At 38.6% G+C, this 12424-nt stretch overlaps 1 long non-coding RNA gene across 1 annotated transcript; it reads left to right on the top strand.

Moving 5' to 3' along the window:
• Positions 1–794: 794 nt before the first annotated feature.
• LOC144023819 (uncharacterized) lies at positions 795–3349 on the top strand. The gene is made up of 4 exons (XR_013284612.1): positions 795–1316; positions 1659–1823; positions 1995–2144; positions 2886–3349. It is a non-coding gene; the product is annotated as an uncharacterized LOC144023819 (long non-coding RNA).
• Positions 3350–12424: the final 9075 nt, after the last annotated feature.

Here is a 12424-nt window from a genome sequence, read left to right as displayed (position 1 = left end):
GAGACGCACAAAAAGTCTATTGGGACCATGTAGCTAAAATGTACAGGAAATGAGCTATGAATTTTGGATAAGTCTGATGCCAGTGAACATTTTGAGTGGTGGAAACTAAAAGAATATTCATAAATGACTGAGTTATCACACTTAGAATGAGTTTACATTTTTTGTACAAAATACCGTATGTGGGGTATTTTTTTTTTATGCCTCAAGGGCTAGGTGGCGCTGCATATATAACTGAATGTTGTCATAGAGATAACTTCAGGCCTTGACGATAAACATACATGTCAAGTTTGGGATTTTTTGGAGCATGTACCGGGGAGTTATCAAGCATATCCTTTTTCATTGCTAAACACAAATTTTGATGCCACGCCCTCATCACATAGTATTTCGAAAAGTCAAGATTTTCCCCCCTGTCGTTGGCTCAGGTCTTGACATTGTCCAGGTCAAGTCTTAACTCAGTCGGATGAAACGTGGAGAAGAAGTGGGCAAAAGTATGCCCCCTGTAAATGTGCAAAAATCATCAAAAATGGGACATTCAAAAATTCGTAGCTCACTTCCTGTTCATTTTAGCATATGGGTCCAAGAGACTTTTATGTAGGTCTTGGGCTCCCTCATACACCTAAAAATATTCGTCATTCTTGCTTAAACGTACAACCGGGGCTGCTTCGTTAAAAATTTCTAGGGGGCGCTATTGATTCTTTTTTCTTTAGGGCTGGACTCTCATCAAATGTGTGAAATTTTGAGAAGATAGGATCATCTCGGTCAAGTTAATGCAGCTTTTATTGTCATAGGCCGTCAGGTCACACACGTTTTCGTTCAGTTTCGCTCCACTACCAGGGGCACTAAATAATCTTTACTTCATAAAATAGATTTATTAGTAGTAAGTAAGAATCCGTGGAGTTCACCCTCTGAAAACCTGCCAATTTTGTGTTTTCGGTGGTGAAACCCCGGCACTATTTTGCGATGAGGCGCAGTGATCTCTCGTGTGGGCGTAGTGCCATTAGGTCGGTAGTGGTGTGATTTAGGTCACATGAGCCAATCAGGTAGCTGCTGCTCTCTCCTCACCATAGCAACCGCATATCAAAAATGGCGACCACAACGTCGGAGAGCGAAGAAGAGCGAAAGGAGAAAAAAAGTTAGAAAGAAAGTGGTGAAAAAACTTCGTTCCCGTTCAGGTTTGCCCATCGCTTCAGCTGGCCCCGTTCTTCCAGCCATCTGCATCATTTGTAAAAATAAATTTCAAAGTATACTAGTCTGGGATTGGAAGCAAGGCACACGGAAGAGGGATCGTCTCGCCAAAGCAGAAACATTGTCAGCAGGTATGTGCTACACACACGCGTGCCCATTTCTGTTATTAATGTGACCGATATTTAGTATAGGGCTGAAAATAATTTGTTGCTAGGTTAAGTTTTAAGGCTATAGTTTATTAAAAAGGCGAGCTGCTGAATGATTTATCGAGTGAATCCAACAGTTGTTACCAAACTCGAGTTACCTGTGCCCATCAGTCATAATAGAGTCACAGCTACACACTCCCTTTTCCCCAAACTCTCTCTCATCAACCTCAACAAACACTTTACTTTACTTAAATCTGTGATGTGCATATACTGTAAAGAGGTGATGTGACAATAACACTTATAATGTAATTCTTTTTTTGTCTAAAGGCGGGTTGGTTGCTGCAGGCCGCTGAGATGAAGAAAGACTGTTCCATTCTTCTGCATATTCAAGACAAAAGACTGTGTCACAATGGAGGTGCAGTTTTGTTTCAGAGATTACACAAGGTTCTTAAAGTCAACAGCAACAGAAACAGCAACCAGGGACGAACAAATGTGAGTTGTTACATTGCACTATTTCATTGTCACTTTGCTAAAATTACACATTTCAAAAGTAAAGCATTGGTCAGCAATATGTCACTTGTATTCTGTTTACATTTCGAGACAGCATTAATTAGAAAGCATGACTGCACATATTAAGTGAGTGTGTGTGTGTGTGTGTTTTAGACAACCCAATGCTGAGAGCTACAAATTCTTTTTGTGAACAAGTAATCCGTCAATGGATTATAGTTGACAAAGATGTGATGAGAATGGACAAGCTAAGGGGTTTGTGAACAGTGTTAAGAAACACGGGGATCTTGATGCTTCAGACTACAGGTAACATATAAATCTTCACATTGAAACACATTATCTGAAATCTATGGGGAGAGATTTGTCTAAAATCTCACTGTTTCAGAGAAAAAATAGTTTGCTGACCAGCTCAATTTAAGTTAAAAATAAATAAATAAATAGAATTGATTCTCTAAAAATGAAAACCAGTTGGTTGTTAATTATTACATGCAAATGTGTTTTTTTGTCTTCTGTATTTATAATTGTTCTTTGACCAAGAAAGTATATAGGCCTATAGGTATATTTGTATTTCTATCCAAATATACGATTATTCACTAGAATTTTCAGTAGGATATCCAAATACCAAAATATTCGATAGCTGCAGCACTAATAATACTAATTTTGAGTTGTGGCACGCCCACACGAGTTATTTTACCACACACCCATGTCAAAACTAGCTTACTGCACACACACTGCACCCCAACTTCAAATTTTTGCGAACGTCATAATAATAATAACAATAATAATAATACTAATAATAATATATTATAAATTTTGTTGGATCCAAAAGCAACTTACATAATTATAGTTTCATATGATTGTAATTGTCTTATTGTCAAATGTTTAAATATTTTCTTGATTTGAACAAAATATAATTGTTTTGAATAATCTTGATTTCAATTATTACCAAAATAATTGTGATGATTATTTTTTCCCATAATAGAGCAGCCCTAGTCTGATGTGAATATGTGTATCTTGCTCATCTTTCCCTTTAATTTTCTATTTCAGGCAGGATATACTGAAACGAAGATTGAGGCGTGATTTCCCCCAGCTGGTTTTTCACACCCCTTTCCAGCAACAACTCTGAAATGGTTTTTGTAGAGACATTATCAACAACTGACAAACTTTTAGACAGGGTACCTCACTCATCAGATACATCAACTACTGAGTCTACTGATGTCAGCCAAGAAAGTGACACTAACACATGGCTGGTACAACATCAGGTTGGAAAATGACAGGGCATACGAGGACACTTTACAGTGCAGGGCTGTAAAATCTATGTAAAATCTGCCATTTTGTTTGTTTCTTATCAAGATGTTAACTCTCCATTTTAACACTTTTCAAGCAAAAATAAAAATGTCTGTATTCCATATTTCCACAACACAGACCTTTGTTAAATTGGTCTGCCACAAAAAAAGAGAGCTGTTCCAATGAAGTTCCAAAGGTTTTATTGTGAATGCACATTTGATTTGTATTTTATTTATTTATTTTTTTATTAATATTTTTTGGGTGGGGGGCGGGGGTATAAATGACATGCTGTGATGACACAATCTGATACTTTAATAAATATTCTATATGTTATAATAATCTGGGCTCTGAATGCATCTATTTCCATCTAGTCCAGTGGTGTCAAACATAAGGCCCGCGGGCCTCATCAGGCCCGCAAAGGGGTTTAATCCGGCCCGCGAGATGATTTTGTAAAGTAAAAAATAAAATAAAATAAATAAATAACATTGTAATGTCGGACTAATTAATCAGCCAGCCACAATCAAAATATATAAAATTTGTAATTTCACAAGCAGTCCTCAGACAAGCAATGCAACGTACGGGGGAATTGTCCTGGATGTCATTTTTTTCACACAACTTAAAAGTTATGGTTTGTTTAATTGTTATTATTATTATTTTAAACCACAGACCAACATAAATGTGTTAAATACGACACAAATTCAATTACTGTTAACAAAAATCGATATGACAAGGATTAGCGTCCTTATAACGTCATTAAATACGCCAGGCAATGCATTCTGGGAATGCATACAATATATATGCAAAACAGGTCGATTTAACACGTCCAGAACGTATACCGGGAAAGTGTTGCCGCGTTCCATTAGCATTTGTGTTATTCTTCGGAACAACATAATTAGGGCCCGAGCAGCGACCGCTGCGAGGTCCCTATTGTTTTTGTAAAAATTATTATTATTATTATTAGGGCCCGAGCAGCGACCGCTGCGAGGTCCCTATTGTTTTTGTAAAAATTATTATTATTATTAGGGCCCGAGCAGCGACCGCTGCGAGGTCCCTCTTGTTTTTGTAAGAATTATTATTATTAGGGCCCGAGCAGCGACCGCTGCGAGGTCCCTATTGTTTTTGTAAAAATTATTATTATTATTATTATTATTATTATTATTATTATTATTATTATTAGGGCCCGAGCAGCGACCGCTGCGAGGTCCCTATTGTTCCTGAAGGAATTCTTATTAGGGCCCGAGCAGCGGCGGCGGCGGTGCCGCTGCGAGGCCCTATTGTTTTTGTAGGAATTCTTCTTATTATTCTTCTTTTTCTTCTCCGCAAACAATCGCATTTTTGAGACACTAAACGTGAACGAAAACTCACCAAACTTTACACGCACATCAGGCCTGGCGAAAAATTTGATATTTTAAAGTCGTCATACATGATAACAGAAAAATGGCTCCTTAGCGCCCCCTACATGAGTTAAACGGATCCCTGTCCCGCTACGATTGTCCGACGGCTATGAAAATTGTGTGGCACCTGTAGCACATCCCAATGAACAAAAACCTCTTTGAATTGTGTACCCTAAAATAGACAGAAAGTGAGGTATGAGTATTTAAATGTCCAATTTTTGCCAATTTTTGCACATTTACAGGGGTCATACTTTTGCCCGCTTCTCCTACGCGGTTAACCCGATTGACTTCAAACTTGGGATGTACCATCTCAACACCTGGGACAACATCATTGTGAAAAATTAAAAGTTTTTGATATACTATATGACGGCGGCGGTGCATCAAATTTAGAGTTTAAAAATTCTTACTTCACGAAGCATTGCCGGTTGTACGTTTAATCTAGAGCTACGAAAATTGGTACACATATGTAACAGGCTATGACCTACAAAAAACTCTTTTTGAACCATATGCTAAACCTAACAGGAAGTCCACCATTTTGATTTCTTTTGGAACGTGTTGCCATTTTTTTGGCCATTTCATTGGGGTCTTATTTTAACGAACTCCTCCTACAGTGTTTATCCGATCATCTTCAAACTTGGTGTGATTCATCTTAAGATGTTGAAGATGAAAAGTTATTGAAAGCTTTGTATTTCGTCGCACGCTGTTGTCATGGCATGCACTGTTTGCAAAGGAAAAAAAATATCCTTAAAGAAGCATTCCCATTTGTACGAAGCAGCTAGAGCTACGAAAATTTGTAGACATATGTAACAGCCCAAGATGTACAAAAAAGTCTCTTGGTGCCCTGTGCTAAACCCAACAGGAAGTCCCCCAGGGGCCTGGCATCACATTTTGAGCTAAAAAAAACTCCTCTTTAACAAAGCATACCCGGCTGTACGTTTCACATAGAGTTACCAACATTTGTAGAGGTATATAACAGCCCTCGAGGTACAAAAAACTCTTTTTGAACCATATGCTAAACCTAACAGGACGTCCGCCATTTTGATTTACTTTGGAATGTGTTGCCATTTTTTTTGGCCATTTCATAGGGGTCATATTTTAACAAACTCCTCCTACAGAGTTTATCCGATCATCTTCAAACTTGGTGTGATTCATCTTAAGATGTTGAAAATGAAAAGTTATTGAAAGTTTTTTATTTCATCACACGCTGTTGTCGTGGCATGTACCTTTTGCAAAGGAAAAAAATCCTTCTTAATGAAGCATTCCCAGTTGTACGAAGCAGCTAGAGCGACGAAAAATTGTAGACATATGTAACAGCCCAGGATGTACAAAAAAGTCTCTTGGTGCCATGTGCTAAACCCAACAGGAAGTCCCCCAGGGGCCGGGCATCACATTTTGAGCTAAAAAACTCCTCTTTAACGAAGCATTCCCGGTTGTACGTTTCACCTAGCGCTATGATAATTTGCAGGCATACATAAGAGCCCATGATGTACAAAAAAAGTCTCTTGGAACCATGTGCTAAACCAAACAGGAAGTCTGCCATTTTGATTTATGATGGGATTTGTTGCCATTTTTTGTGGCCTTTTTCAGGGGTCATATTTTAACGAACCCCTCCTACAAAATTTATCCGACTGTCTTCAAACTTGGTGTGTTTCATCTTAAGATGTTTAAGATGCAAAGTAATCGAAAGTTTTTTATTTTGTAACACGCTGTTGCCATAGCAATGCATTGTTTGTCAAGTGCTGCTTTTTTTTTTTTTATACACATGAAAACTCAGGAAACTTTCCAAACACATCAGACTTGTCATGAACATGAATTTTCAGAGATTTATTGTGCAATTTGCAATAAATAGCGCCCTCTAGACATTTTTATGAAGCATTTCCGATTGTATGATTATGCTAAACCTACAAAAAAGTATTATGTAGCCATTTGCCAAACCAAAGAGGAAGTCCGCTATTTTGATTTTATTTTGGGAATTATACATAATTTTTGGCCTTTTTCATTAAACTTTGCACAGACAAGGCATGGAAAAAACTAACATTTTAAATGGTCCTTGTTCCATGTAACAGTACCCCAACGTGCCAGTACCCTGACGTGCAAGTAACCCAACGTTGTGCTCAATAGCGCCCTCTATGCATTTTTATGGAGCATTTCCAATTGTATGATTCAAGCGATACACAACTAAAGATGACTTGACCTAGATTTGTGAAAACTGGGAGGCATACCTATTAGCTTAAGATCTACAAAAAGTATTCTGTAGCCGTATGCTAAACCTAAAAGGAAGTCCGCCATTTTTAATTTATTTTGGGAATTGCGCACCATATTTTGCGTTTTGATTAAACTTTGCACACACAAGGCTTGTCAAAAACATTTTAGATGGTCCTTGTCCTATTTGACAGTACCCCAACGTGCCAGTACCCCGACGTGCAAGTACCCCAACGTGGCCCGGGTTGCGAGGGCCCTTTATAGCTGCTCGCAGCTCTAGTTATTATTCTTCTTCTTCTTCTTCTTCTTCTTTTTCTTTGTTATTATTCTTTTCCGCAAACAACCACATTTTTGAGGCACTAAACATGAACGAAAACTCACCAAACTTTGCACGCAGATCGGGCCTGGCGAAAAATTTGATATTTTAAAGTCGCCATACATGATAACAGAAAAATGGCTCTGTAGCGCCACCTACATAGGTTTAACGGATCCCTGTCCCGCTACGATTGTCCTATGGCTATGAAAATTGTGTGGCACCTGTAGCACATCCAGATGAACAAAAACCTCTTTGATATGTGTCCCCTAAAATAGACAGGAAGTGAGGTATGAGTATTTGAATCTCCAATTTTGGCCCATTTTTGCACATTTACAGGGGTCATACTTTTGCCCGCTTCTCCTACACGGTTAACCCGATTGACTTCAAACTTGGGCTGTACCATCTCAACACCTGGGACAACATCATGGTAAAAAATCTAAAGTTTTTGACATACTATATGACGGTGGCGGGGCATCAAATTTACAGTTTCAAAATTCTTACTTAACTAAGCATTGCCGGTGGTACGTTTAATTGAGAGCCACGAAAATTGGTACACATATGTAACAGACTATGATCTACAAAAAAGCCTGTTGGTGCCATATGCTAAACCTAACAGGAAGTCCGCCAGAGGCGAGGCATCAAATTTTGTGTTTCAAAATTCTTATTTAATGAAGCATTCCCGGCTGTACATTTCACCTAGAGTTACCAACATTTGAAGACATATGTAACAGCCCTCAAGGTACAAAAAACTCTTTTTGAACCATATGCTAAACCGAACAGGAAGTCCGCCATTTTGATTTACTTTGGAACGTGTTGCCATTTTTTGGGCCATTTCATAGGGGTCTTATTTTAACGAACTCCTCCTACAGAGTTTATCCGATCATCTCCAAACTTGGTGTGATTCATCTTAAAATGTTGAAGATGAAAAGTTATTGAAAGCTTTTTATTTCGTCGCACGCTGTTGCCGTGGCATGCACAGATTGCGAAGGAAAAAATTCCCTCTTAATGAAGCATTCCCAGTTGTACGAAGCAGCTAGAGCTACGAAAATTTGGAGACAAATTTAACAGCCCACGATGTACAAAAAAGTCTCTTGGTGCCATGTGCTAAACCCAACAGGAAGTCCCGTAGGGGCCGGTCATCACATTTTGAGGTAAAAAACTCCTCTTTAACGAAGCATTCCCGGTTGTTCGTTTCACCTAGCGCTATGATAATTTAGAGGCATACATAAGAGCCCACGATGTACAAAAAAGTCTCTTGGAACCATCTGCTAAACCAAACAGGAAGTCCGCCATTTTGATTTACGTTGGGATTTGTAGCCATTTTTTGTGGCCTTTCTTAGGGGTCATATTTTAACGAACTCCTCCTACAAAATTTATCCGACTGTCTTCAAACTTGGTGTGCTTCATCTTAAGATGTTTAAGATACAAAGTTATCGGAAGTTATTTATTTTGTCGCACGCCGTTTCATGGCGATGGATTGTTTGCCAAGTAAAATGCTGCTTTTTTTTTTTTGGTCTAAACATGTGCAAAAACTCATGAAACTTTACACACACATCAGGCTTGTCATAAGCATGAATATTTTAGAGATTTCTTATTAAATTTGCAATAAATGCTTCAATAGCGCCCTCTAGACATTTTTATGAAGTCTTTCCGATTATATGATTCAGCTAGATGTGTGAATATTGGCAGGCATGCCTAATATATTCAAAAAGTATTCTATATAGCCATGTGCCAATCCATTTTGATTTTATTTTGTTAATTGTGCATCATTTTTGGCCTTTCCATGAAACTTTACAAACACAAAGCATGGCAAAAACGTTTAAAATTTAGATGGTTTCCTATTTGACAGTACCCCAACATGCCAGTACCCCGACGTGCAAATACCCCAACGTGGCCCGGGTTGCGAGGGCCCTTTATAGCTGCTCGCAGCTCTAGTTCTTCTTCTTCTTCTTTATTCTCCGCAAACAATCGCGATTTTGGGTACCTAAATATTCACGAAAACTCACCAAACTTTGCACACTCCTCAGGTCCGGCGAAAAATTTGATATTATGAAGTCGTTATAACAACGCGGCTCTATAGCGCCCCCTAGCGTAGAAAAATAAAAACCAAGCCCGACACGTTTGAGCTAGAGCAACGAAAATTGGCAGGCACGTGGAGCACCCCGAGACGCACAAAAAAGTCTATTGGGACCATGTAGCTAAAATGTACAGGAAGTGAGCTATGAATTTTTTAATGTCCAATTTTGGCCTATTTTGGCACATTCACTGTGGTCATGCTTTTTCCCCCTTTGCAAACATTTTTCATCCAATTGACTTCAAACTTGGCATTTATCATCTCAAGACCTAAGAGAACAGCTGGGCAAAACATCTTGCCTTTTCGAAATACTATACGACGGGGGCGGAGCATCAAATATTGCCTTTAAAATTTCATTTGTCCAGAAAGAGCAAATGCTTAATAACTCCCATGTTGAAGCTCCAAAAAATCTCAAACTTCTCAGGCAACGTAATAGTCACAGCCTGAAAACATCTATATGACAAAATTCAGTTATACATATAGCGCCACCTAGTGGTTACAATAAATGTCATACTTTACGTTTTTAGCTACTGTGCTGAGCTTGTTGAAGGGATCCATTTGAAAATTGGTCAGAAAAGCCTTAAGATGTTGATCATGCCCCACACCGAATATTGTAACTTTTCATCAAAGGGCGTGGCCGCTACGGTGACGCAAAATCTGAAGATTTTTCGTGAAAATAAAAGCTGCATTAACTTGACCGAGATGATCCTATCTTCTCAAAATTTCACACATTTGATGAGAGTCCAGCTCTAAAGACATCTACTAACTTACATTTCATCTAACTGATAGCGCCACCTAGTGGCAATTTTTCTTCTTACGAATTTTCTTCTACGTTTTTCTCCAAACACGTTAACTGGACCTACCTCATATTTGCTCAGAGGAGGGTTTCGGCCTTCATGATGTCACAACACGAAGTTTGTGAGTTTTCGCGAATTGCTGTAGGCGTGGCTAAGCGCTGTTCGCCAAGAAAACAACGCCAGTTTTGAGGGTCTAAACATGCACAGAAACTCCTGAAACTTGGCACACACATCTGGCCTGGTAAAATGAGCAATATTTTATTGTTGATTGTGCTATTTTTACAAAAATGACTCAATAGCGCCCCCTCGAAATTTTTAACGAAGCAGCCCCGGTTGTACGTTTAAGCAAAAACGCCGAATATTTTTAGGTGTATGAGGGAGCCCAAGACCTACAAAAACGTCTCTTGTACCCATATGCTAAAATGAACAGGAAGTGAGCTACGAATTTTTGAATGTCCCATTTTTGACGATTTTTGCACATTCACAGGGGGCAGACTTTTGCCCACTTCTCCTACACGTTTCATCCGACTGAGTTAAGACTTGGCCTGGACCATGTCAAGACCTGAGCCAACGACAGGGGGAAAAATTTTGACTTTTCGAAATACTATATGATGAGGGCGGGGCATCAAAATTTGTGTTTCACAATGAAAAAGGATATGCTTGATAACTCCCCGGTACATGCTCCAAAAAATCCCAAACTTGACATGTATGTTTATCGTCAAGGCCTGAAGTTATCTCTATGACAACATTCAGTTATATATGCAGCGCCACCTAGCCCTTGAGGCATGAAAAAAAAATACCCCACATACGGTATTTTGTACAAAAAATGTACACTCATTCTAAGTGTGATAACTAAGTCATTTATGAATATTTTTTTAGTTTCCACCACTCAAAATGTTCACTGGCATCAGACTTATCCAAACATATATATATTTTTATTTATTTTTGATAGCCTCTATGGACATTAAAAGCAATATCGTGAATGAAGGATATGCTTAATAACTCCACGGTACATGCTCCAAAAAAAAATCCCACACTTGACATGTATGCTTATAATCAAGGCCTGAAGGTATCTCTATGACAACATTCAGTTATAAATACAGCGCCACCTAGCCCTTGAGGCTTATATAAAAAAAAATAAAAATACCCCACATACGGTATTTTGTACAAAAAATGTACACTCATTCTAAGTGTGATAACTAAGTCATTTATGAATATTCTTTTAGTTTCCACCACTCAAAATGTTCACTGGCATCAGACTTATCCAAACATACATATTTTTGTTATTTAGTTTTATGTATTTTTGATAGCCTCTATGGACATTAAAAGCAATATCGTGAATGAAGGCTATGCTTAATAAATCCACGGTACATGCTCAAAAAAAAAATCCCACACTTGACATGTATGCTTATAATCAAGGCCTGAAGGTATCTCTATGACAACATTCAGTTATAAATACAGCGCCACCTAGCCCTTGAGGCTTATATAAAAAAAAAAAAAAAATACCCCACATACGGTATTTTGTACAAAAAATGTACACTCATTCTAAGTGTGATAACTAAGTCATTTATGAATATTCTTTTAGTTTCCACCACTCAAATTGTTCACTGGCTTCACACCGATCCAAACGTATGTACGTTTCCATTTCGTTTTATTCATTTTTGATTGCCCCTTTGGACAATAAAAGTAACATTGTGCAATGAGTACAACGAGCGATGATGTGTATATACACTTTTACAAAAAAATACCAATCAGGGCAACTCATTGCCTAATAATAAAAAAGGACGCTGATTTTTGCAGGTCTTAACAATCACCAAAACCCGTTGAGCTTGATACACACACTGGCAAAAAAATATTCTACATGTAAACGTTTATTATGCCATTTTCAAAGAAATTTTGCTTCCAATATGCCAGTACCCGAATGTGCCAGTACCCCAACGTGCAAGTACCCCAACGTGCAAGGACCCCAACGTGGCCCGGGCTGCGAGGGCCCTTTATAGCTGCTCGCAGCTCTAGTTCTTCTTCTTCTCCGTAAACGATCGCATTTTTGAGGGCCTAAACATTTACGAAAACTCACCAAACTTTGCAGTCTCTTCGGGCCCGGCGAAAAATTTGATATTATGTAGTTGCCATAACAATGCGACTCTATAGCACCCCCTAGCGTAGAAAAATAAAAACCAATCCCGACCCGTTTGACCTAGAGCTACGAAAATTGCCAGGCACGTGTAGCACCCCGAGACGCACAAAAAAGTCAGTGGAAGCCATTTCCTAAAATGTACAGGAAGTGAGCTATGAATTTTTGAATGTCCAATTTTGGCCTATTTTGGCACATTCACTGTGGTCATGCTTTTTCCCCCTCTGCAAACATTTTTCATCCAATTAACTTCAAACTTGGCATTTATCATCTCAAGACGTGAGAGAACAACTGGGCAAAAAGTCTTGCCTTTTCGAAATACTATATGATGGGGGCAGGGCATCAAATATTGCCTTTAAAATTTCATTTGTCCAGAAAGAGC

This window comes from Festucalex cinctus, chromosome 8 (assembly GCF_051991245.1).
Source record: "Festucalex cinctus isolate MCC-2025b chromosome 8, RoL_Fcin_1.0, whole genome shotgun sequence".
Taxonomy (NCBI): Eukaryota; Metazoa; Chordata; class Actinopteri; order Syngnathiformes; family Syngnathidae; genus Festucalex; species Festucalex cinctus.
The sequence above is the reverse complement of the archived record's forward strand: the minus strand, read 5'-3'. Positions and strand labels throughout refer to the sequence as shown.